Here is a 25,764-nt window from a genome sequence, read left to right as displayed (position 1 = left end):
TTATCTGAAAGAAATCTTTTATTTCCGAAGAAATCTTATGTTTCCGATTCTATAACATTCTTTGAAATTTATAAATGTTTTAACAAAATACGCTAGACTGGCTGTGACCCGCGGCATTACACGCGTGGTTTCTGGGTAAAAAATAGCCTATGTGTTATTCCAGACTATAATCAGCTATCTCTGTACCAAATTTCATATAGAACCTCAGAGAGGTTATTGTGTGAAAGAGTAACAAACATCCATACATTCTTACAAACTTAAACATTTATAATATTAGTAGGATTTCGTTTCCATTAAACCAATGGCAACAATAGTATTTCCTGATTGTAAGACTGGCAATAATCAGGTTGCTACAATCAAGCCGAATAAATTGCTCAAGATTGCGTTGGAAGCTATTCAGAAAGATTATTGGTTTGTAGGAAGACGCTTTATTGTTTTATTGTACTTTATTATATCTGATTGAAAGACTCCAGTCTTTATACATTTTTTGAATCAATATACATACGCTCATTTTAATCAAAAGGCTATTTAAGTTAAATATCTCACTATTACGATTCAATGGACAGTCCACTACAATCCAATTATCACTACAAAAAATCGCATTCTGTAACTAATAAACCCTAATCATAATACATGAATTGCAATGATGTCTCGTCTTGCCAATTAAAATATCCCATGATATATAGCTTTCTATGGTAATTTGGTTGCTATTGGATTGAATTTGATTGTTTTAACGGAGCACAGTTGATCATAAATATTTAGCATATTACCAAAACTATCAAACCATTATGTCATGAACTAATTGAGACACAATTGAAGCATTTAAATTAACAGACTTGGGGCCATAATATTTTGGTAATATATGGTAGGTGGTATTTTGTGACTAATGAAATAAAAAAAAAAACGTAATAGTATATTGACCAAGTAATGTAAGAAACGATACATATTGAGAGTATTATAGTAGCACATAAAAAAACCGGCAGATTGATTTACCAACGTATTAGCTTTCTCCTTACATTTGATGTCATATATGTTAACAGGATTCAGATTTGGTTCCATTTTTTTCCCATTATTTAATGCCGAATGCAAATGTGTTTCTTGCGAGAATCCTACTAATATTATAAATGCGAAAGTTTGTAAGAATGTGTGAATGTTTGTTGCTCATTCACGCAAATACTACTGAACCGATTGCAATGAAATTAGGTATGTAGACAGCTGGACAACTGGAATAACACATAGTTAACTTTTTAACCCGATATTCCTACGGGATACGGACTTACGCGGGTGGAACCGCGGGGCGCAGCTAGTAATATATAATACTTAAAGAAAACGTAACAACACATAATTAGTTTAGCTGCTTGCTGCTCTTATTTTGTTATTCATTACAACACCGTTCCATGAAATAGAAAAATTGTCTCTGAAAATCCAACGCTCCACGGACATTATTTAATTATTAATGAAAAAGGATAAAACGATGTACGTTCTTTTTCAATACAATCTGGTGTTTTATATAAAAACTAGCGACTTATAAATATACAACGATTTGAAATAATGTTTGTTAAAGGGAAGAAAGATTTTTATAAAATGAATACTACACTAATAATTTGTGGATAATCGCTCTAGTTGAACATCTTATGAATGTCACAGATCGAGACTACAGAATCATACAAACTGTATTATATTAAGTTGTAAATATAATTGGAAATAATTATAAGCTAACGCCTTTGTAATTGTGATTTGAATACATAGTTTTATCAGATATTGTTTTTGCTAAACCTGTTGATATCCATTAATAAGTTTCAAACTACACCAAATAACGCGTTCTTAAACTACTGTATGAAAAATATATCAAACATGAAGTCCCGAAATAATCGCCTTACAGCGACAAAATTTCTCCCCAAAAACAATATAAATATTTATACCGTTAAACAATCTTTCCCAAAATAACGTGCTCACAAGTATTGAAATATGTCAGCCCCTTTGATGTGAAGAAACGCGAAATTTAATTAAGGATGATAATAAGCGTTTATACGCTCGTCCATGTGACACAAACATGTGTCAGGTCTTCTTGTTTTGGCGGGTTCTTTGACGGAGATTCTCTTTAAAGAATTCTTAATATACACCATATAATTATTGTCATACATCCTGCTTATATAGCAAACGCGATAGCTTGTGAGTATTTTTTACTCGACCCAAAAACAGCTTATCGTATCTGTATAAAAGTTTGTACATAGACGGATAATAGTCTGGATTTGCAAGGTTACTTTTTAATCGGGTATCACGCGAGTGACGCCGCTGGATACAGCTAGTTATAAATATGTTTAGCTGCCCGTCTCATAATATATACAAATAGCCGATTAGAGACTTCAAGAGATCATCAAATCAAAAGGAATTGATAAATGGAAGAAAAAAAAATATTTATTAGAGAAAGGATATGGGCCTCCGGCACAGAATAGTACAACCTATGGCCCCACCCACCGTACAAAACACAATAGCGTTCTCATACAACTATTTCATCCGAAGCCGGTCTTCTATGAGAAAGAGGTACCGTCTCATATGTTAGCTTCCACAGACGAGCTCGCTTCGGTACGGACTGGACGTAATAATATAAATTAAATATCCTACAATAAAAAAATATCCATGACTATATGAACGAATAGTATCAAACAACGAATTTCATTTTGATTTCCCTGATCATATTATAAAACCCGATTTTCATACTCAGGTTAAGGCTAGATTATATCCAATATGGTCAAGATAAGACCTCAATAAGGTTAGGGTTTTGGTGAAGCATAAAATTAGAACACGTAAGCAAATATCAAATCCAATATATTGAAACACGCATAAGAAATATTTTCTTTGATCCGTGACGGAACCGAGATGTAATATTACAATGATTTATTCCAGACTCCGAGAGGGAGTTTCTCAAAATGACGTGTAATATCTGTGCCAGGCTTGTGCCAGTGTGTAATGACATTGTTTTTATCTACCTCCTTTTAATAACAATGTGCTATAGAACTAATCACTACATATTAAAATTCGGTAAAGCCCATCTTTTTTTTATGTCATGGAAGCTGGTAGGTCGCCTGATGGTAAACGTTACCAGCGCCCATGAACATAATGAGAGGCGTAAGGTCCATTCCAGATCTGAAACAACAAATGCCTACAAAACTTACACTATAAATGCATTGTCGACTTCAAATTAAAGAGGGATCAAGAAAGGATCGACGAAAGGAAAGGAAAGGACTGCGAAGGGTAAGGAAACGGATATGGGCCTTCGGTCAATATTCGTGTTGTACCTTTGTCTGTCACTAAACTTTTCAAAACACATTTCTTAAAATATTCTGTAAATTTGAAGCAATTTTCAAAATAATCACCGCTTATAAAAATATAGACTCACCACATATTAGTATTCTGAAATTTGTAGTAAACGTTATATCTAAACTAGCTGCGCCCCGCGGTTTCACCCGCGTAAGTCCGTATCCCGTAGGAATATCGGGATAAAAAATAGATGTTGGCCGATTCTCAGACCTACCCAATATGCTTACTAAATTTCAGAGGAATCGGTCAAGCCGTTTCGGAGGAGTATGGCAACGAAAACTGTGACACGAGAATTTTATATATATAAGATTAATTAAGATAACATAGCCAATATTAGCAAGACTTATCCGATAGATACATCTAATACAGCTAAAACTCGTTGTTCGTTACAACTCATTATCCCTAGTTAGAACTAGTTTTTACTAAATGCCTGTTTTGAAACTAGAAATAACTAACGCGCAAAATTTAATATTCGTTTAAACTAATTCCTCTAATTAAAAAACTTTTTAACAAGCTATAGTAATGATTATCTATTCTAATATTATAAAGCTGAAGAGTTGATTTGTTTGTTTGATTGAATGCGCTAATCTCAGAAACTTCTGGTCCGATTTGAAAGGCTATACGTGTACTACGGACGAAGCCGGAGCGGACCGCATGTTATGAATAAAAACATATCTAAATAAAAATTATGAGACTGAATAATAGTGGCATCGACAATAGGAGTGATATTTAGTATATAATGCTACGGTATAATAAACAGTTTTTAAGTAATATTCCCCTTTGTGCATTAGTCAATTCTAGTTATGACATGGGCATTTAGCAAGAACTAGACCTAACCAGAGAAAACGCGATCTAATGCAAAGCAGGTTTCAACGGTAACATATCCAAGTCGGAAAGTCGGTAAGACTTTATTTGAAACTAATTACCGTTAACTCTGAAGGTACGTGAAAATTCAGTTATATATAAACCGAAGTTCTATAAAACTTTGGTTTATATATTCGACCTAGTTAGATATTTTTCAGTGTGATACTAAGTTCCTAGATATTGTAATCAGACTTTGTAAATAGTTAAACGAGATAATGATTCGAGGATAATAATAAGTAATGACACTTCTTAAGCGACTTTTTTTTTTTGAAAAGGAGGTTATATTCGTCTGTATGTATTTTTTGTGTATCTTAGACCATAGTTCTAACTTTTAGACTTCAAATATATTATAGTAATTATCTTTGAAGCGCTTATAGTAATTATATTAAATTGTTTTTCGCTTTTGAGTGGTTTTGAAGCCGGTTTTATTTTTGATAAAAAAAAAAGACGTGAGGCACTTGGAGACTGCCGCGGTAATGTTATTGCATAGCATTTTGGGTGGTGGCTGGTGCAATGCAATAGCTATAGGCCCATATCCTTTCCTTACCGCTCCCAGTCCTTTCCTTTATTCCTTCGACAATCATTACTTAATCCCTTCCCAATTTAAAGTCGGCAATCCATTTGTAGAGGCGTAAGGTCTGCAATGGACCTTATGCCTCTCCTAATGTTCATGGTCGGTGGTAGCGTCAGGCATCCCACCAGCTCCGTTGCCGATTGTGACATAAAAAACATTGTTATTGCCGGCTAAGCAACAACATCTGATTACTTATTTATTTAATTAGAGAAAACAGCAGCTTATACATAAACAAATGTACATAATATGCAAAAAAAACCAAAACTACTAACAGATTGGTAATAAAGGAAAGGACTGGGAAGGGTATGGAAAAGGATATGGCTCCTGCTCTCCCTCCCCCACTCACCGTACGAAACACAATAGCATGCTATTATTTCACGCCGGTTTTCTATGGGGGTGTGGTACTTCCGAGCGAGCTGGCCCAATTCGTGCCAAAGCGGGCTCGACTCCCACATAATAAAATGTGCTAGCTGCAGCTAGTTGCATGTTGACAACAACTCCGCAGCATATTTGAACTTGTTCCTAAACATGATATCTTAACCATTAATATGGCTTTAGTCTCTCAACAATATATTTCGTGATGATTAAAATTTATAATTCAATCATAATGAAATTGTTCGCATGAATTTTATCATTTTACATGTTACAAAATTTAATTTTTGTAATTAAACATTATGAGGAATAAATAGCACGATTGAATCACTACTTTAATTTGGGATTGAAGTTAAAAGGCCGGATATCATTTTTTAATTTACCTCTATTGAAGTGTTTAATTTTAATATAAATTTTGAATTTTGTGACATTTATAAAAACCCCAAGACTGTGTCTTTTTCTTTACTACGCGGGCGGAAATCTAATAGCTATATATGTACCATGGACGAAGCCGGAGCGAAATGCTAGCCAAAATACAGACTCCATATATAACTAGTTCAAGTTATTAACTACTAGACGCTCGCCACGGCTAATGTTCCCACTGCTGGGACACAGGCCTCCTATGAGGGTTCAGGCCATAATCCACGCTGGCCAAGTACGGGTTGGCAGATGTCACATGTCGTCGAACTTTTGATTCTTGGACATGCCGGTTTCCTCACCATGTTTTCCTTCACCGTTTTAAGCAGTGGTCATGTTATCCACATGTGCAGATAAATTGAAAAATCAATTTATTACCTGCACGCTCGCCCGGTCTCGAACCCCGACTTATCGATTTTGAAGTCCGAGGTTCTCACCACTGAGCCAACACTGCTTTTTATATTATCTATCTATCTATCTAATATATAAAATTCTCGTGTCACAGTTTTCGTTGCCATACTCCTCCGAAACGGCTTGACCGATTTTGATGAAATTTTTTGTGCTTATCCGGTATCTATGAGAATCGGCCAACATCTATTTTTCATACCCCTAAATGATAAGAGTAAGGCAGAACAGCGTTTGCCGGGTGCAGCTAGTCTAATATATAAAATTCTCGTGTCACAGTTTTCGTTGCCATACTCCTCCGAAACGGCTTGACCGATTCCTCTGAAATTTGGTAAGCATATTGGGTAGGTCTGAGAATCGGCCAACATCTATTTTTTATCCCGATATTCCTACGGGATACGGACTTACGCGGGTGAAACCGCGGGGCGCAGCTAGTGTTATATATAAAATTCTCGTGTCACAATGTTAGTCTCTGTACTCCTCCGAAACGGCTTGACCGATTCCTCTGAAATTTGGTAAGCATATTGGGTAGGTCTGAGAATCGGCTAACATCTATTTTTCATACCACTAAACGATAAGAGTAAGGCAGAACAGCGTTTGCCGGGTGCAGCTAGTATTATTATAATATTAGTTCACACTAATTGCACTAGTAGTGATAGTGATATCACTATCACTATCACAGCTCTAGTGCAACACAAAAGGAGCTAATTACCGGCAGCGAGGTATTAAAATGGCGTAAAAATGCGACACAGTTAAGCATTTGAATAATTACAAGCTTTACTTTAACAAATGAACAAGCAAAAAGCGATCTTTTGTTATCTGCTCTGCATAGGACAAAGGGCTGATCAAATATTAACTTTGATTTTCTCTTGCTGTGTTTTGTTGGGACCTAGTTGTGACGCTTCTATTTTAGTTTGTGTATGAAAAATGTATGCTAATAATATGAGAGTTTGTTGAGTACGCTTATATCAGGAAGCACTGTAATTTTCCTAGGTGGACAATGCGACAAGGGGCGGAGTCGGAGCGAAAATTCTAAAACAAAAAGAAAGGTGTGTGTGCGATTCACACACGATAGAAGTAAAACTTCAATCGACAAAAGAATGAGATGAATATATATAAAATAGTATGTATATTTCTGTCTCATTCTTTGCCAGCTTCAATCTACACACTTTTGTATTTGTGTCTCTTACCTGTCGTTTTTCCGTTGCATCAGGTTTGAAATCACAACGATTCTAAAGAAGTTTCACTTCAAAAATGTTTGACTATCTAAACTGAATATATAAGTTTAGTAAAACAAATAACTAGTTCAAAGTATGCTATGAATAATATAAACTATAAACGATTAAATAAATATAATTAACTATATGCTATAAGATAAGTAGTTACCACGGGTCACTGCTCTAATACTGAAACTCTTATTCCGAGTTTTTTCCCGTATAGTTATTACCTTTTTATCGAATTTCATCTACATTCGTTCAGATGTTTAAGTGTAAAGAAGAGACAGACAGACAGGCAAACATACACTTTCGCATGAATATTAGTAGGCAAAGTCGTTCAGTGGAGTCAACAAATGATGCGTGCTGCACTGCATTTTCATCCTGCATTTAAATCCTTAATAAATTCTAACCACTGCTTTTCTATTCATGGTATCATAATTTTATTCATTCTAATAATTATAGCCTTTCGAGCAACAGTAATGTGAACCAAAACGTTTTACACCGCTCACATTATGTGTTCTCATACGAATAAATAAAACGAACAGACTATGACGTCACGTGAAAAATTTAAATTCAGCTGCAGTTGGTAATGGGGAGAGATGAAAACACAGCTTCATAACATAAGCAAAATATAACTGTAAATAAAAAAACTTCGTACAGTTTCATACAGCTAACTCACTAACGTTATTTTATCCAAGGGCTTTGAGTTAAAATCGTTGGCAAGCATTAACAGGGTTAACAAAACCTAATAAATAAAAGTTACACTGTAATCGGGCAAAATATTACCGCCAGAAGTTTAAACGATACGCAATTACTCTTGTGGCTTTTTTTATTAAAAATTATGAAATATTGATTCACTTAGTGGGGCCTGAATTAATTTTGCCGCTCTGCTTTGTTTTACTGATGTGAGAGTTGGAAATTAGTTTTGTTTCGTAATTGATTACATGACTTTTGCAATTAGCGAACATAATATTTTAAAATTAATATCAAATGTTTGTTTATGTTTTTTGCACAGAAACGGGAATATAGTTGCTAATTTGTCGATGTTCTCGTGGATTCAGGAGTGATATTTTTCTTTTTAGTAATCGAATAACTAGATGGTAAAACGGGACCCAATTACTAAGGCTGTCTATCTGTCTGTCTGTATGTACGTCTATCGACGCGTCTTTCACCAGGCTGAATTTATTGAACAGTAAAAGACAAACGGTTGAAATTTTCGAAAAATATTTATTTTGTTTATACCATAAGCTGGCAAAGTAACTGGTGGTCGCCTGGTGGTAAGATCGAGCGCATTCGTAGAGGTAGTACCTCCGTTAATGCGCTACCCGCTTTTAAGGGAAAAGCGATAAGGAAAGGATAGATTACTACGAAGATGTAATAGACTGGGAAGGGTGAGAAAAGGAAACTAAATTTTGTCACCGCTATATATAATAAAAAATCAATCTTAGCATTGATTGTCACAGTCGCTATATCTGATAATTTATGACTCTCAAGATAGGTACTGCGTAGTGATCTGGAAGCGTCCAGATCACTACGCAGTACCTATCTTCCTTCTTATATATAAAAATCTATTGCTGTTCGTTAGTTTCGCTAAAACTCGAGAACGGCTGAACGGATTTATCTTATTTTGGTCTTGATATATCCGTGGAAATCTAGGGAAGGTTTAAAACGTGAGAACGAGAAGTAAAATATGTCGAAACGATATTCTATGCCGTTGCGAAGTTTGCCGGGACAGCTAGTTATATCATATTCGTCATTTATATGCATAAACAATTAGTTTTTGTATCTGTTGTTATAAGAATCGTTTCTATTTCTAATGACTTTGCAGCATAAAGCTGTAAATAATTTTTGAAAATAAGAAATGTTCCATTAAAATGCGACATTTTATCGAGATTTAAATAGGTTATACGAATAGATATTCCGATACTCCATTTCTCTTACTAGTACATCCCCATCTCAGTGTTAATGTCCAATAATTCAAGAATCTTCTCCATATATTCAGAACGTGGCGATTTAAATCACCTGTTAACCTTCCATAATGTATATTCCGGGAAATTTTGTGATTTCACATCTTTTTATTACCTAGCATAAGAGTATTCGAAACTATATTTTTATGTATTGTGTTTAATTATATTGATTGCTATGTTAATTTAAATGTTAGTACTTACTATTTGATATCATGATGGGTTACAGGTCTACGATACAAGCTGTCTTAGTGTATGTCATTTCAGTTGATATTATCTTTTTTATGTAATAAAAAGAAAATATAGCTCATTGCTCTGTGCTATTTTAAGATAATAATAATGTACATCATGATTACTGGAAAATAAGGTTTTATTTATTTATTTACAATATGTTTCAGTAGTAATGGTAGAACACACAAGCGTGGTTAAGGTCTTTAGACAATTTGCAAGTATTTATTATAATCCCTTTAAACTATCGTCAATATTTAGATGCGAAAGTGTCTTTCTTTCGTCACAATGGATCAATTTCATCATAATCAGCCCATATATGTTCCCACTGCTGGGACACAGGCCTCCTTTGAGGGTTCAGGCCATAATCCACCACGCTGGCCAAGTGCGGGTTGGCAGATGTCACATGTCGTCGAACTTTTAATTCTTGGACATGCCGGTTTCCTCACGATGTTTTCCTTCACCGTTTAAGCAGTGGTGATATTATCCACATGCGCAGATAAATTGAAAAATCAATTTATTTCCTGCACGCTCGCCCGGTCTCGAACCCCGACTTATCGATTTTGACTTCCGAAGTTCTCACCACTGAGCCACCACTGCACTATGGAGCAATTTCATTTGATGTTTTTAGTCTACAGATAGTTAGCAATCAAGAGGGTGAGATAAGCTTTTGTCTAGTGAAACATCTGATTTCTAGCGGAATTTTCTTTGCTTATATGGGCAAAGCCATTGATGTAAAGCTTTGTGTTAAAGCACAAAAAAGACGAGCCTGTTTGAATAGGCATTGCCGAGGATTCAAGTAATTCACCTAGATTCTAGAACCGATATCAGTGCATCGAATATCCTACTAATATTATAAATGCGAAAGTTTGTAAGGATGTGTGTGTGTTTGTTGCTCTTTTACGCAAAAACTATTGAACCGATTGCAATGAAATTTGGTACGTCGACAGCTGGACAACTGGAATAACATATAGGCAACTTTTATCCCAACATTCCTACGAGATACGGACTTACGCGGGTGAAACTGCGGGTCGCAGCTAGTAGTTAATATTTGAATAGCGGCGTGTCGCAGTTTTCCGTTCATGATATTTTAGTCAAAGTCACTACTTAATTACATCGGCTATCGGTCAGTGAAAGTCCTGTCAAATCAGTGCAGAGTAACCGGAACAAGCAGATAGATAGATAGACAAATGATTGCACATCTATATATGCATTCAGTAAAAGGTTATTGTAATTAAATTCAGTATTATAAAACAGAACAATTCATTATTAGTGAAACATTAAAATTTTTAATTTAATGTACTGGCACAGTTTTCAAGTAACAAAATGAGTTTTTATAGTCGAATATATTCGAATATAGAAATATTTTTATTTATTATGAATTTATGTTACAAACAGACACCCTATGTTGACAATCTAAGCAGACATCTTGTACGTAAAAATCATTTATACAGATCTAAAAATCCCTCACCTACAATCATTTGTTATAAGGTGAATTCAAATTTAAAGTGTTCTCGAAATTTCTGAATTGGGTCGTCTCTCTTGAAGTTAAAATAGGCAGCTCTTTAGATTGGTACGAATTCGGTTCTTGAACCTGAAGAATCTTGACAGTTTCGGCAAGTTGGTCAAGTTGGAGTGGTGTTGTTAGTTGATGGAGTGTTTTAATAAAGTATATACTGGTTTTAATTGTGTTTAGATATCTAGGAGACTATATAATTTTCTACTATTTTAAATATGAATGAAACTTAGAAATGAGGACTTTGAAACAGATTTTAAATGCGATTTATTCATTATATTAATTAGTGAGACGTTTCGTACACTGAACAGCGAGCGTGGTCGCGTGGAGACTGAAAAAGTCCTCAATTTCTTAATGTATAATACTCGCGTAAAACAAACACAAAGAAAACTAAAATATAAATGTAAGTGTGTTACTAACGTTTTTTCGTTGTAACTACGTACTAAGATTCACACTTGCCATTTTGGGGAATTTAAGCAAAGAGTAGACGTAGAACAAAGATATTTTGAGTCGAGAAAGGACATACAAGTTTTTATCCAGGAAATCTCACGTGAACGGTTAATGTGCGGGAATACTCTAGAATTTTCTTTTCCGTTGATTACGCCAACGAAACCGAAGCGGGCAGCTTATTAGAAAAATATTATTATATTCAGGACTCGCCCGGTTTGACTAGGTACAAAAAAAAAACTCCCTCCTTTACTTAGTATAAAAAATGTAATCTATGCGTATTATTATAAAGCTGAAGAGTTTGTTTGTTTGTTAATTCTTTCAGTGCTAGATAGCCCACTTATAGCCTATAGCCTATATATACATAGCCATGTATGGAGCCAGGGCGGACCGCTAATCGGTAATAATGTTTTTTAATCGATCGGATTTTAGAATGAAATCGTTTAAATTGAAAAATGCCTTTGAATGATTCATTCCATTATAAAAATAATTTCCAAAATTCATAAACTCATTGCCACCCCCTCAAACAACTGAGAAATTTCCCACGTATCTCTGCATAATTCTGCTGCCTCCCGTTTTGAAAACGGTCAAAATTTAAAGCAATAATCGTTTTTAAGCCTATAAAGCGTTAACTCATAATGTTGTCATGATATTAAGCCTAATAATAATAATAAGCGGCAACAATGCTTTAATTCCCCTAATTAAACACTAATGTTTGACACAATCCAACGGGATTTTCGTGTTTACCGAAACATATATTTACATCATTGATTGATGCTATGCAGCACAAATAAAACATTATATTTTGTATCAGAGCAGTGGCTCAGGTCTAGCTGATACTTAAGATTCAGGAAAAACGTGCAGATATTGCATTGATTTTGAAATTTATTTACACATTATCTGTATCACCATTGCTCAGATCAGTGACGAGAGACATCATGAGGAAATCACCCTCGGAAATCCTCGCCAAGTCTCGGAAAATGTCCAAAAACTAGAATGTTTGTAATTGTCGTTTTTTATTTGTATGATGACGTCATTCTATGACTGTGACGATTTTATGACATCATTCTATGATGACTTAAACAAAACATATCAAATATACCAGCATGAGGCGCGGTGTATGAGAAAGGCACCTTAATTTTATATAATGTTATTTGATAGACTGTTTCAAAAGGGGAACTGCCGCGAATTTTATAACTTGTTATTTTTTAAAAGTTAATTAACTTTTAAGAATTACTTTGAATGGATATAATATATAAATGCATTGGCTTTGGTAAATTATTACTTTAATATATTTCATTTTATTTATTCATTTCATTCAAACTAAAATAATAGAAAATAAAGCCGACTAGTGTTTTTTTCTGTCTACTTTTCACGCCGGTCTTCTGTAGGGGAATGGTACTTATACTATATATATACTTATAGTTTTTCAATTGGGTGTACCATAAAAATTAATAGATTGGTTAGTAAAGCACTAATGAATAACATTTTTGACTATATATCACTGTGATAAACATAAATGTATCACAGAATAGTATATTAGAATCTAATCAAGCTTTTCATCTGTTATTTATTACCAAAATTTAACACCGCTGGTTTGTTTGAATGCCGCATCCAATTAATTATATAAACACTAATTGTCATGAAGTAATGGAGGCCGCTGTTTGACGCTTTAAATAATACAGCCTTATAATTAATGTTAATTGTCAGATTTGATATTGTTAGGTTGATATATTCGAGAAATTATAGAAATAACTTAACGTATAACTGACCTTCGTTTGATCTTTGTGTTACTATTATTCTGATTTTTTATGTCAAAGCGGGCAACTGAGCTGGTGATTCGCCTGATGGTAATCGATTACCGCCGCCCATGGACATTCGCAGACGCTCAGACCGCCGCGAATGCGCTGCTCGCTTTTAAGGGGCAAGAATGAGAAAAGGATTGATGACTGGAAAGAAGGAATGGACCGGAAAGGGAAAGGAAAAAGAAAAGGGCCTCCGGCTCCTCCACTCACCGTACGAAACACAATAGCATGCTATTATTTCACGCCGGTTTTCTGTGGGGATGTGGTACTTCCCCGGTGCGAGCTGACCCATATCCTGCCAAAGCATGCTCGACTCCCACAATAAATGTATATTTTAATTTTGTTACGAGAGCGCGTTCTTAACGCGCGTGAGTGCGCTATGTCAGATCAGACCGTGTACTTAATGCGCATCTTTGCAACTAACAAAATGTACATATAATAAAGGCCTTATAATTTGTTTCTTACTTGAGAGGCGTTCATTTTTATAAATGATACGATTTATAAATACAAAAACCAAAATAATAATAATGCTCTCTATTCTTATAATATCGAACCGAATGTAATGAAAAAGCATAACGTAAGATTCTAGTTCTCTAGATCTATATAACTGATTGCTAGCATCAAAACCGACATTCCGTAGACTGTATTTTGCGTACGATGCTTTGAAATCTTCATTTCATGGGTGTGGAGCTTTCAAAAAAATTGTGTCTCCCAGCCAATCACAAAGATTGGATGGTCTATCCTTCACAGACCACTGGTGATTCAATATTTATTTGGATGCTTTGCTTCACTTTGTATTGTGAATGCCGAATGAATGTGTGCTGCTAATAAAGATGAAAGAATAGGGATCTTTCTTTGACATACAGACAGAGTGTGCAAAGTTTATGCCATGATTTCGTTTGTAATGCCAAAAATAATATTTCTATATGTAACTGTTATAAGTATACACGTCTTTAAGTATGATTGAAAATGTTTTATTCATTAACTTAAAACTAGCTCATTAGGTTAGCGCAATCTGTATGAATGTATATCTATCTACATGAAGATTTTTATCGCATTATAGTCAAGCCATAGAATCCATGTGATATGAGATCTCTCGCATTTATTTCGGTATTCAACGATAGGGTTAGATATGATTCACCTTTAGGTCAGACCAGCATGAAGAAGCGAAAATTTTATTATCACTTCACTGTCACACTAATATGCCGTATTCATATATTAGCGAATGAATTATATCTCATATTTGGTGACCATATAATATCTATATAATATATATAATATAGGTGTATAATAAATCATTTTAAAGCAACACCAGATATTATTTAAACAAATATATTCACGAGGGAATATCCACGTGAAAGTGGTTAAAATAAACATACCAAAGTATTTTGGTTGTTTGATAAAATTCACAATAATTACGCTGTCTGCTGATAAAACTTTTTCTATCAGACTCGAAATGAAGATTCAACTTAGAAAGGACATTTTCATGGAGACATTCAGCTCGACAGTTTTTAAATTACAAAAAGTTCATATGAATTTTTCGCTTTTTTTTGGTATTCATTCGCTCAGACTTCATTATTTCATAAGTAATATTGATAAGGAATCTCATCAGTGGCAGAGAGCAATTCCATTAACCGTTATGATGTAGAAAACATAAAAAATAAACAATAGTAAACTCCTCAAATTGAGTTTTAAATTAGATTTTATATAACTATTTGCCGTTCGTCCCAGCTTCATATTACTCAGTGACGTTGCAGCTATCTATTGGGGATACAATTTTTGAAATCGTTACAGCAGTTTTTGTGTGAAAACATGACAAACATACCTAAATACAAATGTGTCCTCCTTATAATATTATCATAAATAAGGACTACGGGATCGGTGTCCCATTAAAAAAAAATATCATATTTTGTCTGTGTTATAAAAAAACACTCATTATATAAGAGGAAAGTTTGAGGCCAGGTCACGTACCTTATTCATTTACAATTTCAGAAATATAAAAAAAAAACTTGAGTTTTGGAATTTGACATGCCATAGATATATATACTATTATATCGATTTCAAATTTAACCTTTTGTGTGTTCAAAATGTTCAAAACCTTTATTCAAGAAGCGGGTAATAAGGAGGAAAAAAGACCCTCTTAATTATTACAGTTAATCGCGTCTTTTTAACTTCACGTCTCTCTGTTCCAGCATCGCAAAAAGCAATTTGTTTTGACTTGGCGTGTTAAAAACACTTTCCGAGTAAAGGGATGTCTTAAGACTGTACTTTTGACGCGAAGTGAGCAACATAAAAGCACAAACACACTTCTATTTTAAACCGCTTTCATCGAGATTTTTACTCAAAACTTCGTGTCACAATTCTTGATATTTTATTTTAAAGAACGCTCAGCGGTTTGTTATAAAACCAACGTATAATAATATTTTATGGGAGAAGTGATTTCTCATAAAAGTCGCTTGCCTGAGCAAATACGAGGAATAAAAGTATATGATTTTATAAAACTTGTATACACGAGAGAGGAAAATGCGAAAGCGGTTGTCGTCTAAATTTTTCAGATTAGATTTTCTGGCCATGTTATGTTTGATTAAACTATTTCAAATTAAGAGTTACATAATTTCTCCTTTATGATTATATTTGATATAAGTTTATATTGCTAATGTAAATAATGTTTGAAGTTATGCCTACACGAAATAGATATCTCGTTTAAAATAATACTAAGTGAATATGAAAGTAGAAATTGATATTACAGACATTATTTACCAATTATAATATGAACAAAATATGAGAGTTTCTAGTATAAGAAAAACATTATTATATACATCATAGAAAAACGGTATTTTTTGACAAATTTATTCATTTGGTCTGAGCACACTGAGCAGGAATATTGATAGTTTAATAAAATTCATATTAAAATATAGGTACAAACTACTCTTTACCAAATCACCCTAATCGGTTCAGTAGTTCAAGCGTTTCTAACAGACAGATAGAGAGAGTTATTTAAGCATATATACTCTTAATATCAATCAACACTTTACCTATAAAATAATAATACCGACCGATTTAAAAATACACTCACAACAACAAATTGCTTAAAAGAAATATTAAATTTACATTGAACCTTTTATCGCTACATAAACTTCGCTTGGCGTTCCAAGTTAAGTCCTGTGGCTAGGTCTTAGCTCGCTGAGATCGAGACCTAAGTTTAAGATCACGTAATCCATTATTACAGCGCGCGTGACTCTTTTAGTGAGAGTTTAGTAATCCTGTTAAGATATTTTGATATGGACTGGTTTTTTGCGATTAATGGTTATTGTAATAAGATAATTTCATTTAAATGAAGTTTGTATCATTAAATGAAGAGTCCTTTTTTTGTGGGGAAATCTTGCATAGATACCCGCGGCTCCCCAGGAATGGATAATATAATTAATAAATCGCGTTTAAAATCCGTTAAAAAGTTTTTAATTTATAAATGGAGCTACTTCTAATGGACTACAACCCCACTGTATTCCGTCCAGCTGCTTTGGTGAAAGGGCTACGGGAGCTGGTTAGTATACGTCCGCGGCCCATAAATGGGGAGTCCTAAAGAAATGCTGTTGTACAAATACCACTAACTTATGTAATGCTAGGTATACGCCCAAGGTTACAGTCAAGACAATAGACAGTCCCGGGGGTAATACCCGCATAGTTCACTTTCCCGTTGAAAAAGACAAAAAATTTTCTTTCTTTTTCGGGTCACAAATGATATTTCTACCGTTTCTTGAAACTATAACTGGAGCGAATTAGATGCGAGTAAAGCTAGAGGAGAAAACTGTTACACACGTTATTGAATACATTATATAAATAGTAACAAAATAATATATACAAACACAAAACAATCTGCATTAAAAAAATCTTCAAATATTAATCCTGAGAACACGAAATAGTTCCATAAATTAACTACACATTACAATTAATCAAACCAGATTTGATTATCCACGTACAGTAACGCCTGTTAATATAATAATTGTCCGCCAACCGGAATAATTAGTGTTAAGGAAACGTGATTAGTGCATTTCAATTAATTAACACAATCCGTGTTGATTATTTTGGCCTATCCACTCGATTAGTTTTGAAGGACATCATGAATTGTAGCTGTATTTAGTACTAATTTCCACCCCCGTCTTCGCCCGCGTGGTCTACATAATTTTGTGATTCGTGGATTTTCCAGGACCACGTATTATAACATTTTATGACTTTATATGAATCACTTGAACTGTTTAAGTGGGTTAGAAACTTATTTAAGAAAATTCCGTTTTTAAATACAAATGTCAAACTTTTTTACGACTACACACCTAACACGATTCAAAAATGTATAGCATAAATCTACAAAGGTTCTTCTTTGTTCATAAAGTGAATGATAAATATGTATAGTTTTGTGAGATGATTTGGTAATTCTAAATTATTAGCTACTAACTTTCGGGGAAAATAAGGATTATCGGAAATTATAAGAATGCGTAGGCTGCCGTAAGACGAACTATTTTGTAGCTGAGAGTATGGTAAGTACGGACTTCTACCGGGGATGTGGATGATTTCATCTAAATTCCCACGACCTCGGCGATTAGCGCAGAAAGACGGAACACAGTGGAGCTTAATCGGTAGGTCCATTGTCTCCCTAGGCAGTGGGAGTCGTACATAACCTACGGCCTCTCTCCGGGCCGTGGGTATGTATGAGCATTCTCCACTTAAAAGACAGGGTCCGTACGGACTTGCAGCTCGATAACCCTCACATTAAGCACTGGTCTTTTCTTTTTATATTTCTGAAAATATACATATCAATATTTTGTATTAAAATCGTTCACGGTTATGTTTTATTGTTTATTGCTCTTTTCTCTAGTTCGTTTCGAATAAATCGATGACGTAAGATAACATATCACTGTCGGCTTACATTCACGTAGCTCACCTATTTGTTATACTATTCTAATAACTGTCTAATTCAAAGTCGACTCCTACAAGAAACTCAAACACAAAAGTTCACAGAAATAAAGTACACGAGCGGAAATCCCCAGCAAATATTCAATCAGTAGGTCGAATTGTCATTACCGACGATTTTCGTTTTATGAGTTACGTGAGGGACGAACTAACTTTCATTAGGAAGGGCGAGGTGCGAACTGTACCCTACAAAGTGTTGGGAAAGGCTCTCTCATCACCGTCGCTTATTTCGATTGAATCGTTTCGGGCATTGATATTTAAATTGTAAAAACGTTGACTGTTATTTTTTATTTGTTTATGGAATGGTTGTAGAAATAAGTTTAAGTCAGTACGGTAGATTGAAGCGAAAATTGGCTTTTTAGATTAGAAAACAAATACAAATTACTAATTAGTATGTCTTGAAAATACAGTTTGCATTTATTTTCAGAACATTGTTATAAGTAATAGTTGTTTGTTGTGTTTCTTCTATTTATTAAAAATCATGATTCAAATAACGCCATCATTGGATCGATTTTATATGCCTAATCCACCACGCTGGCCAACTGCGGTTTAGCATATGTCATATGTCGTTGAACTTTTAATTGGATATGCTGGTTTCCTCAATACGCTTTCTCACTGAAGTGGTAATGTGGATAATGCACAGATAAATTGAAATATCAATATATTTTTTGCATGCCCGTCTGTTTTCGATACCGAGTTTTCGAATGAACCCACTGAGTCACCATTGCTCTTCATAAAATGTTATATTCTTTAGTACAAGATACATAACTACTATTAAATGTAAAACAAATAAATCACATTGGGAATATAGTGAGGTCCAAACATAAATCTGCTCAGATTCATATAAATGAATCCAGGAAAAAATCGCCAACTCCGCTTCATTCGACAGTAATTTAATAACTGCGTCCGGCGTTGAAAAGTTCCAATGCTGAACTTTGCACTCGATTGTTTTTTATTTGTGTTAATTCCAGCTTTTTGAAAATAATTTGTCCGTCGATTAGAGCGTTGTAAGTATCAAATGGATTTTTAAACTAATTGTAAATATGAAACCAATTCTGATATGTATAACTTCTAGCAGATACCAATATTTATTATTTTGAATATATTAAAATTATTATTTATATTATAATAAATCTGTCTAACTACATTTAAAATGTTATAAAATTATTGTAAAAAGAGGAGCTGAAGTTAGGTGGATTGATATTTCCATACTATTTCATGCAAAAACGGTTGATTTAATCCAAATGAAATTCGACAAAGAGATAGATGAAAGTTTCGTTTATTTTTTAAAAAAGAAGGCAATACAATCTTTAACAAAATTGAAATCATTGTTTCTATTCCTAGTGACTTAACATCTGTGGATCATTCTGATCAAATATAATACAATCCTTAATACTCTAGGAATAGAATAATCTCAATAAAATGTTGATGAAGAACCACATATTTATTGGGAAATTCAATTCTGTCCAAATACGCATAGAGTTGAGAATTGTTAACAATCTTTAAATTGCAATAATTCAACTTTAAGTCTTAATCCTTAGGGGTTTTTGAAACATTCCCAATGCGATATTCAGCTTAATTTCCTTTGTTTCAGTATTTTTGATGATGAATTATGGAAAACGTTTATGTTACAGAATTGTTAACAATTTTTAAAGATATTAAGATGTTTTAGGCTAAATTATGTAATTGATACAAGCGGTTCGCCCCATCTGCACTCGTGGTACACATAATGTATTCTATTATATCATGGATAACATACGTATCCAACTGTGAAATAATTTTTGAAATTGTTTCAAAAGTTCCTGAGATTAGCGCGTTCATTCAAACTCTTCAGCTTTGAAAATGGAAATTAAAATAGAAATGGTCTTTAATGTAATTTTGGACATGATATTTAAATCTGATTATACCTGGTATGGATATACGGACGATATTCGCCTGTCAGTTGACTAATTACAAAGTCTAAAGAATTGCTTCACTCGTTTGATGGACATGATCTTCTGTAGCGAGGTAACTTAAATGATATCGGCTGTAATGATTTACCGTTAGGACTGTAATAAAATAACCTAAAATGGTCGTACATTTTGTTAGTAACTTTTAAAATATCAGAGCTTGCTTTGTTTCAATTAAAGCTGCCAGTTATTGTTTATTTTTGACATGATTTTCAATAAAATAGGTACCGACGTCCCTGGGGAGGAGGTATCACTTCTAATTCTAAAATGGGGCGAAATGAAAACAATTCCCTATCAAACACAAAAAATTACGTTTATCGTTTGGAAACCCACAAAGTTATAAAGTAATTTCTGAATTTCATTTTTGCAACGTGGGTCGAAAACCAAATTAAATTGCAGGACACGATTGACATGCAACAATATATAGACTATGCTTACTATCCTTATTTGAAATACTAGGCCTGGTGAAACCCGGCCATATGAGATACGTCTTAAATAAACATGTCTATAGATCTAAATTTCATTTTTACTCGGTAATATTACAGCTGTAAACGCCAGAGTGAGATACAATTCGAAGGTCAACACCCGATACTTTTAGATTTAAAAAGTTTATGTAAAGAGAATTCTAGGAACCTAACATTTGCGTTATTTAACGAGGGTCCGACATTATCGCTCCTAGCTCCTTAGGGTTGACCCCATAAGGGTATCAAGATAGTTATCTTTACGACTTTGTCGATGGCTATAGGAGGTGATATGGTATAGTAAAATTAAACAAGATTTATTTTATAGTCATGGCTCGTTTTTTTGCGAAAGTATCATATTTTGCTGCGTTTTATTGTTGTCTATATCAGGTCTATAAATTCACTGATATTACAAGAAGAAAGATCTTTAGCGTAACTCTAATTTTATAAAGTAACGGTAAAAAAGCTTTTATTGTTAACTAGCTGCCATCTTCTCTGTCCTGTTAGATAGGTACCTATGTATGTTTTTTTTGCAACTTTTTAATTACTTTTACTTACACGTATTTTAATGGTTACGTTTTTTTACAGTTATTCCATAAATCGAATAATATCTGTTAAGGCTATACGAGTATAGGACGAAATTAATATACAGGATGTCTCACCAATATTGTACTATTCTCGATGCTACTTATAGTTTTGTTATCCTTGATTACGGAAAACTTAAACAACAAAGCGACGTAAAAAATCTTTTTCGATTTTTTATCATGGATCATTAGTATTATATTCCACCTGGGATAGGATTACGGCGATTTCGTGATGCTGTTCAGCAAGACGTAAGAACTGTATATGGCCATAATGCCCCACTGGTGCGGTCAGTAAAATTGGTAAACGACTTGCTTCCTGTGCTACTGGAGACAGATTTATTTAATACGTCCTTAAATACTCATATATCAAATGTTTTAAAATACTTAAATATAAAATGAAAATTGTATCATATATTATATATTTTTTATTCAAACTAAACGTGTAATGCTTTGGGGTAAAACCTCAAAATTCAAATTTGTTTATTAAATCAAACACTTAGCTAAGTAGCTATAAGGTTAGGTTAACCTTATAGCTACTTAGCTATAAGGTAAGGTAGGCTGTAGGTTAGGCTGTAATATAATATATGATGTACTTACATCGTATATTATATTACATACTTGTTATTATATAAATAAATAAATAAAGTTTGTAAGTAAAATCATTGGAGAGACACCCTGTATACGTAGAATAGATAACGTATATAAACAAAAGTAGCTTGTGACATATTACGTTTTAACGTGATGGACACAGTTAATAGTGGCCTCTATTTGCACTGGGGGTGAATTCGCTTCTCATTACTAGGAATCGATGATGTCGTTTAGTATAATGCCACAGCTATAAAATCAATTGAGCTGGATAACGCAAATCGTGTCACTTTGCGAATGTGAAATAGGCGCAATGCTCGCAATTAATAAACAAGTATATTGACCAAATTATAGTTAGACTCTTCAATCATAAATGATCTATGGCATAGTAATATCAAACGCTGTTTTATAAGAAAAACGCCTCTTATTTAACGACTAATATGGAACTAAATTATTTGACACAAAATTAGATTTGCGATATTTCTGATGAGACTTTATGTTTTTAATTATTAAATACTAAAGAAATTATATACGTCCGCCATATCGTACATTAAATTAATTAATAAAAAATCCTGACATTGAATAAAAAGACCCGCAAATTATGCTTTAATTTATAAATTGATTTAAACAATTTATATGTTTTATACAACATGTGGTTCTATGTATTATTCTCAATCTACAAATACAGATCTAGTCTCGTCTAGTTTTCTATGAGCTAGGGCAACCATGTAACATGTATCAGCCAGCAATATTCCTTGAGCGTCCGGGAAACCATTTTATTGTCATCGTCGGTTAAGTGAACGTTATTTATGTTCCGTTATTGTTTATTGTTATAGACACAACCAGTATTGCTAAGTATCATTTAATGGTCTTTACTTCTATTTGATATTTATTGACCTCTTGCGTATATCGACTTGATCCTTAGTTAAATATCTAATGAAAAGGCTAACTCGTTTCAAACAATAATTTAAGGCACTATAAAATATTAACTCGATTTATAAGCTTAGCCGAATTCAAAACAAAATTAATCTCCTTATTAACCACGTATTGTATTAGTTCATTATTACCAACCGACACGATATTCTGATTATTATTATCTGTATTATTTGCAATTATACAATTATACATATATATGTGTAAGTATTATCTGTAAAATTTATAAATTTGATTTGAAACTTGTGTATGTTACAAGTGACTTTGATGGTCAGTTAGTGAGTGACAAAATTAAGAAATTTTAATCCTACTATCCTAATAATCTTACTAGTAATATTATAAATGCGAAAGTTTGTAAGGATGTGTGTGTGTTTGTTGCTCTTTCACGCAAAAACTGCTGAACCGATTGCAATGAAATTTGGTATGTAGACAGCTGGACAACTGGAATAACATATAGGCCACTTTTTGTCCCGACATTCCTACGGGATACGGACTTACGCGGGTGAAACCGCAGGGCGCAGCTAGTACCTTATAAAGTTTTTTCAGTAAAGTTTGTCTCAAAGTATAGGTAATCCTTCCTCATATAATCGTATAGTCTTTATGTCTAGTAATGGCAAATATGAAACATCACCTTCCCATAATAATTTGCTGTAATTACACAAGCGAATCCGCGGGCGGAAAGCTGTTTTTTAATAAGACTTCAAACATAGTATTACCCCGTTTCTTTGACACAAGTTTCATTCACTTCACACCAGATGGCGCGCATCTTAAAGCGAAGCAATGGAACAAATGGAGCAAACACGTTGTTCAGTTCAACGACTGATAAATATGTATCAACGGAGAAGTTTATTTCGCATGCTGTAGGGCTGCCACCGATGCCTTATTAAATATGATGTGGATGGAAATTAAAATACATGGTTTGTGTTTCAACCATTTAACATACCCAGTTTTAAACATACAAATAAAGAAAAAAGTATGAGCAAATAAAAAAAGTGGTTTCGATCTATAAAACTGTATATGTTAAATTGATCAATAAGCTTAATCATTACAAGTTTTCTAATATCATCCAATGGCATGTTTACAAACTATGCTCTAGCTATCTGTTTTTATATTATCAATGCAAATACACATAACGAATCCAATGAAAACCAATTATTCCTACAGTGACAACCCTATCACGTTTTCGGGGTAACCCTGAAGCAGAGTAAACGAAAGTATCTCAAGTGCTATACCTTTCAGAACGTACCGATGCGTTCGACATGATATCGCATTCGGTGAATTTGATGTAAACTTTTAACTCTGTTCTCGCTCAATTATTTAAACTAGCTGTAACTCCCGGCGTTGTTTATTGAAATGATATGATGATATGTTTTACTGCGGTTAAAAGTCTCTAATAGGTATCACTCTACTCTTAACTATCTTCAGCCAGAAAGTACGTACCATAAAAAGAGTCGTTGCGACGTAAAAAAAGCCATATAAACACTTTCACATCCTATCCTACTCTACTAATATTAAAAATGTAAAGTTTTTGTGAGGATAGATTTACGTGTATGTGTATATTTGTTACCCTCTCACGCAAAAACTTCAAAATCGATCGCTATTTAGTAAGCAGTTAGTTTAAATTTGGTAAGCAGATAGCTGGACAACTGGAATAACACATAGGCAATTTTTTATCCCGATATTCCCACGGGATACGGACTTACGTGGGTGGAACCGCGGGGCGCAGCTAGTTTATAATATTAGTAAGTAGAACAATCTTTGGAAGTAACAATCTGTACAATGTAATACAATTAGAGTGTTGGCTTGTAATACAGTGATAGCTTACTTATACAAAATTTAAAGGCGGTATCCTTGAATCATAAATATCGGTTCACCCAGTATAAAGTTATGAGAAGACAAACCCAAAAATATAGTCGAATTGATAACTTCCTGCTTGAGAAATTTTGCAAAAATAGAAAAAATTTGATCACGAGGCGGGATTCGAACCTGCGTTTTTTGCCAAACCGTAGCAACGCCTAGACTCTCGGCCACCCGTGATCCCGCCACAGTAATCGAATTTCTTCTACTCTTTACGCAATTGCAAAAGTACACAGATTCTTATATTATTACAGGCTTATCGGAGCCAGCAGCTTTGCTGAGTGCAAAAAAAAATGTCTTATTTTCAAAGTTTTTGTCCTAGTCCAATCGGGGCGTAACCGTGACGAGTAAATAGTCAAAGATAAAAGAAAAGAATCCATAGGTCATTGGACTTGTCCCTCTAGCTTTTGATATTTGCCAGTGGAAAATATTTAACAATGAAGACCAGACGAAATTTCAGTCAGCTGTTCTGTACAACTTTTGTAATATTGCAATGATATCTATAAACTATGATAGTAAAGAGAGAAAGGAATCTGAAATGTATCTAGCGATTTATATTGATATGAACCAGCATTATGTTATAAGGAATTAAAAACAAAATTGACTTACTTTATTATATACAATATTTCACACGAGAAATACAATTTTCGTTAAGACGCATTATGGCTGCTGCAAAGGCTCACCTTATTTAATATTTTATTTACGTCTCGAGGTATTAAATTAAAGCCAGAGACATATGTTTATTCATATTGGCAGTATGAAGCGGTGTTTTTACAACAAATAATTATAAAAGCCTCACAAATCTTTTCTATAATTATATTATATATCTTTTATGTTGCATCAAAATTCTGATAATGTATAAATTTGATTAGAATCAGTTGAGTAGTTTAAGAGTCTGTCGCGGCAACGTGGCATGAAATATATATATATATATATATATATATATATATTTTTTTTTTTTTTTTTTTTACACGCTCTATAGGTCTCGAACCTCCGACTTTAAGTCCACGGTCCTAACCACAGAGCCACCACTGGCTCTTAATCAGACATATAAGAATCAAAAGTTCGGCGACATGTGACATCTGCCAACCCGCACTTGGCCAGCGTGGTGGATTATGGCCTGTACCCACATAGGAGGCCTGTGTCCCAGCAGTGGGAACATATATGGGATGATGATGATAATGATGATGATGATGATGATAAAGACATTAAAAGTTAAAATGTTTGTTTGAAAGCGCTAATCTCAGCAACCACTGGATTAAAAAAGATCTCTGAAATTAAATATGTACATGATCCT

The sequence above is a fragment of the Zerene cesonia genome, chromosome 13 (assembly GCF_012273895.1).
Source record: "Zerene cesonia ecotype Mississippi chromosome 13, Zerene_cesonia_1.1, whole genome shotgun sequence".
NCBI classification, from domain to species: domain Eukaryota; kingdom Metazoa; phylum Arthropoda; class Insecta; order Lepidoptera; family Pieridae; genus Zerene; species Zerene cesonia.
Note: the sequence above shows the minus strand (reverse complement) of the source record.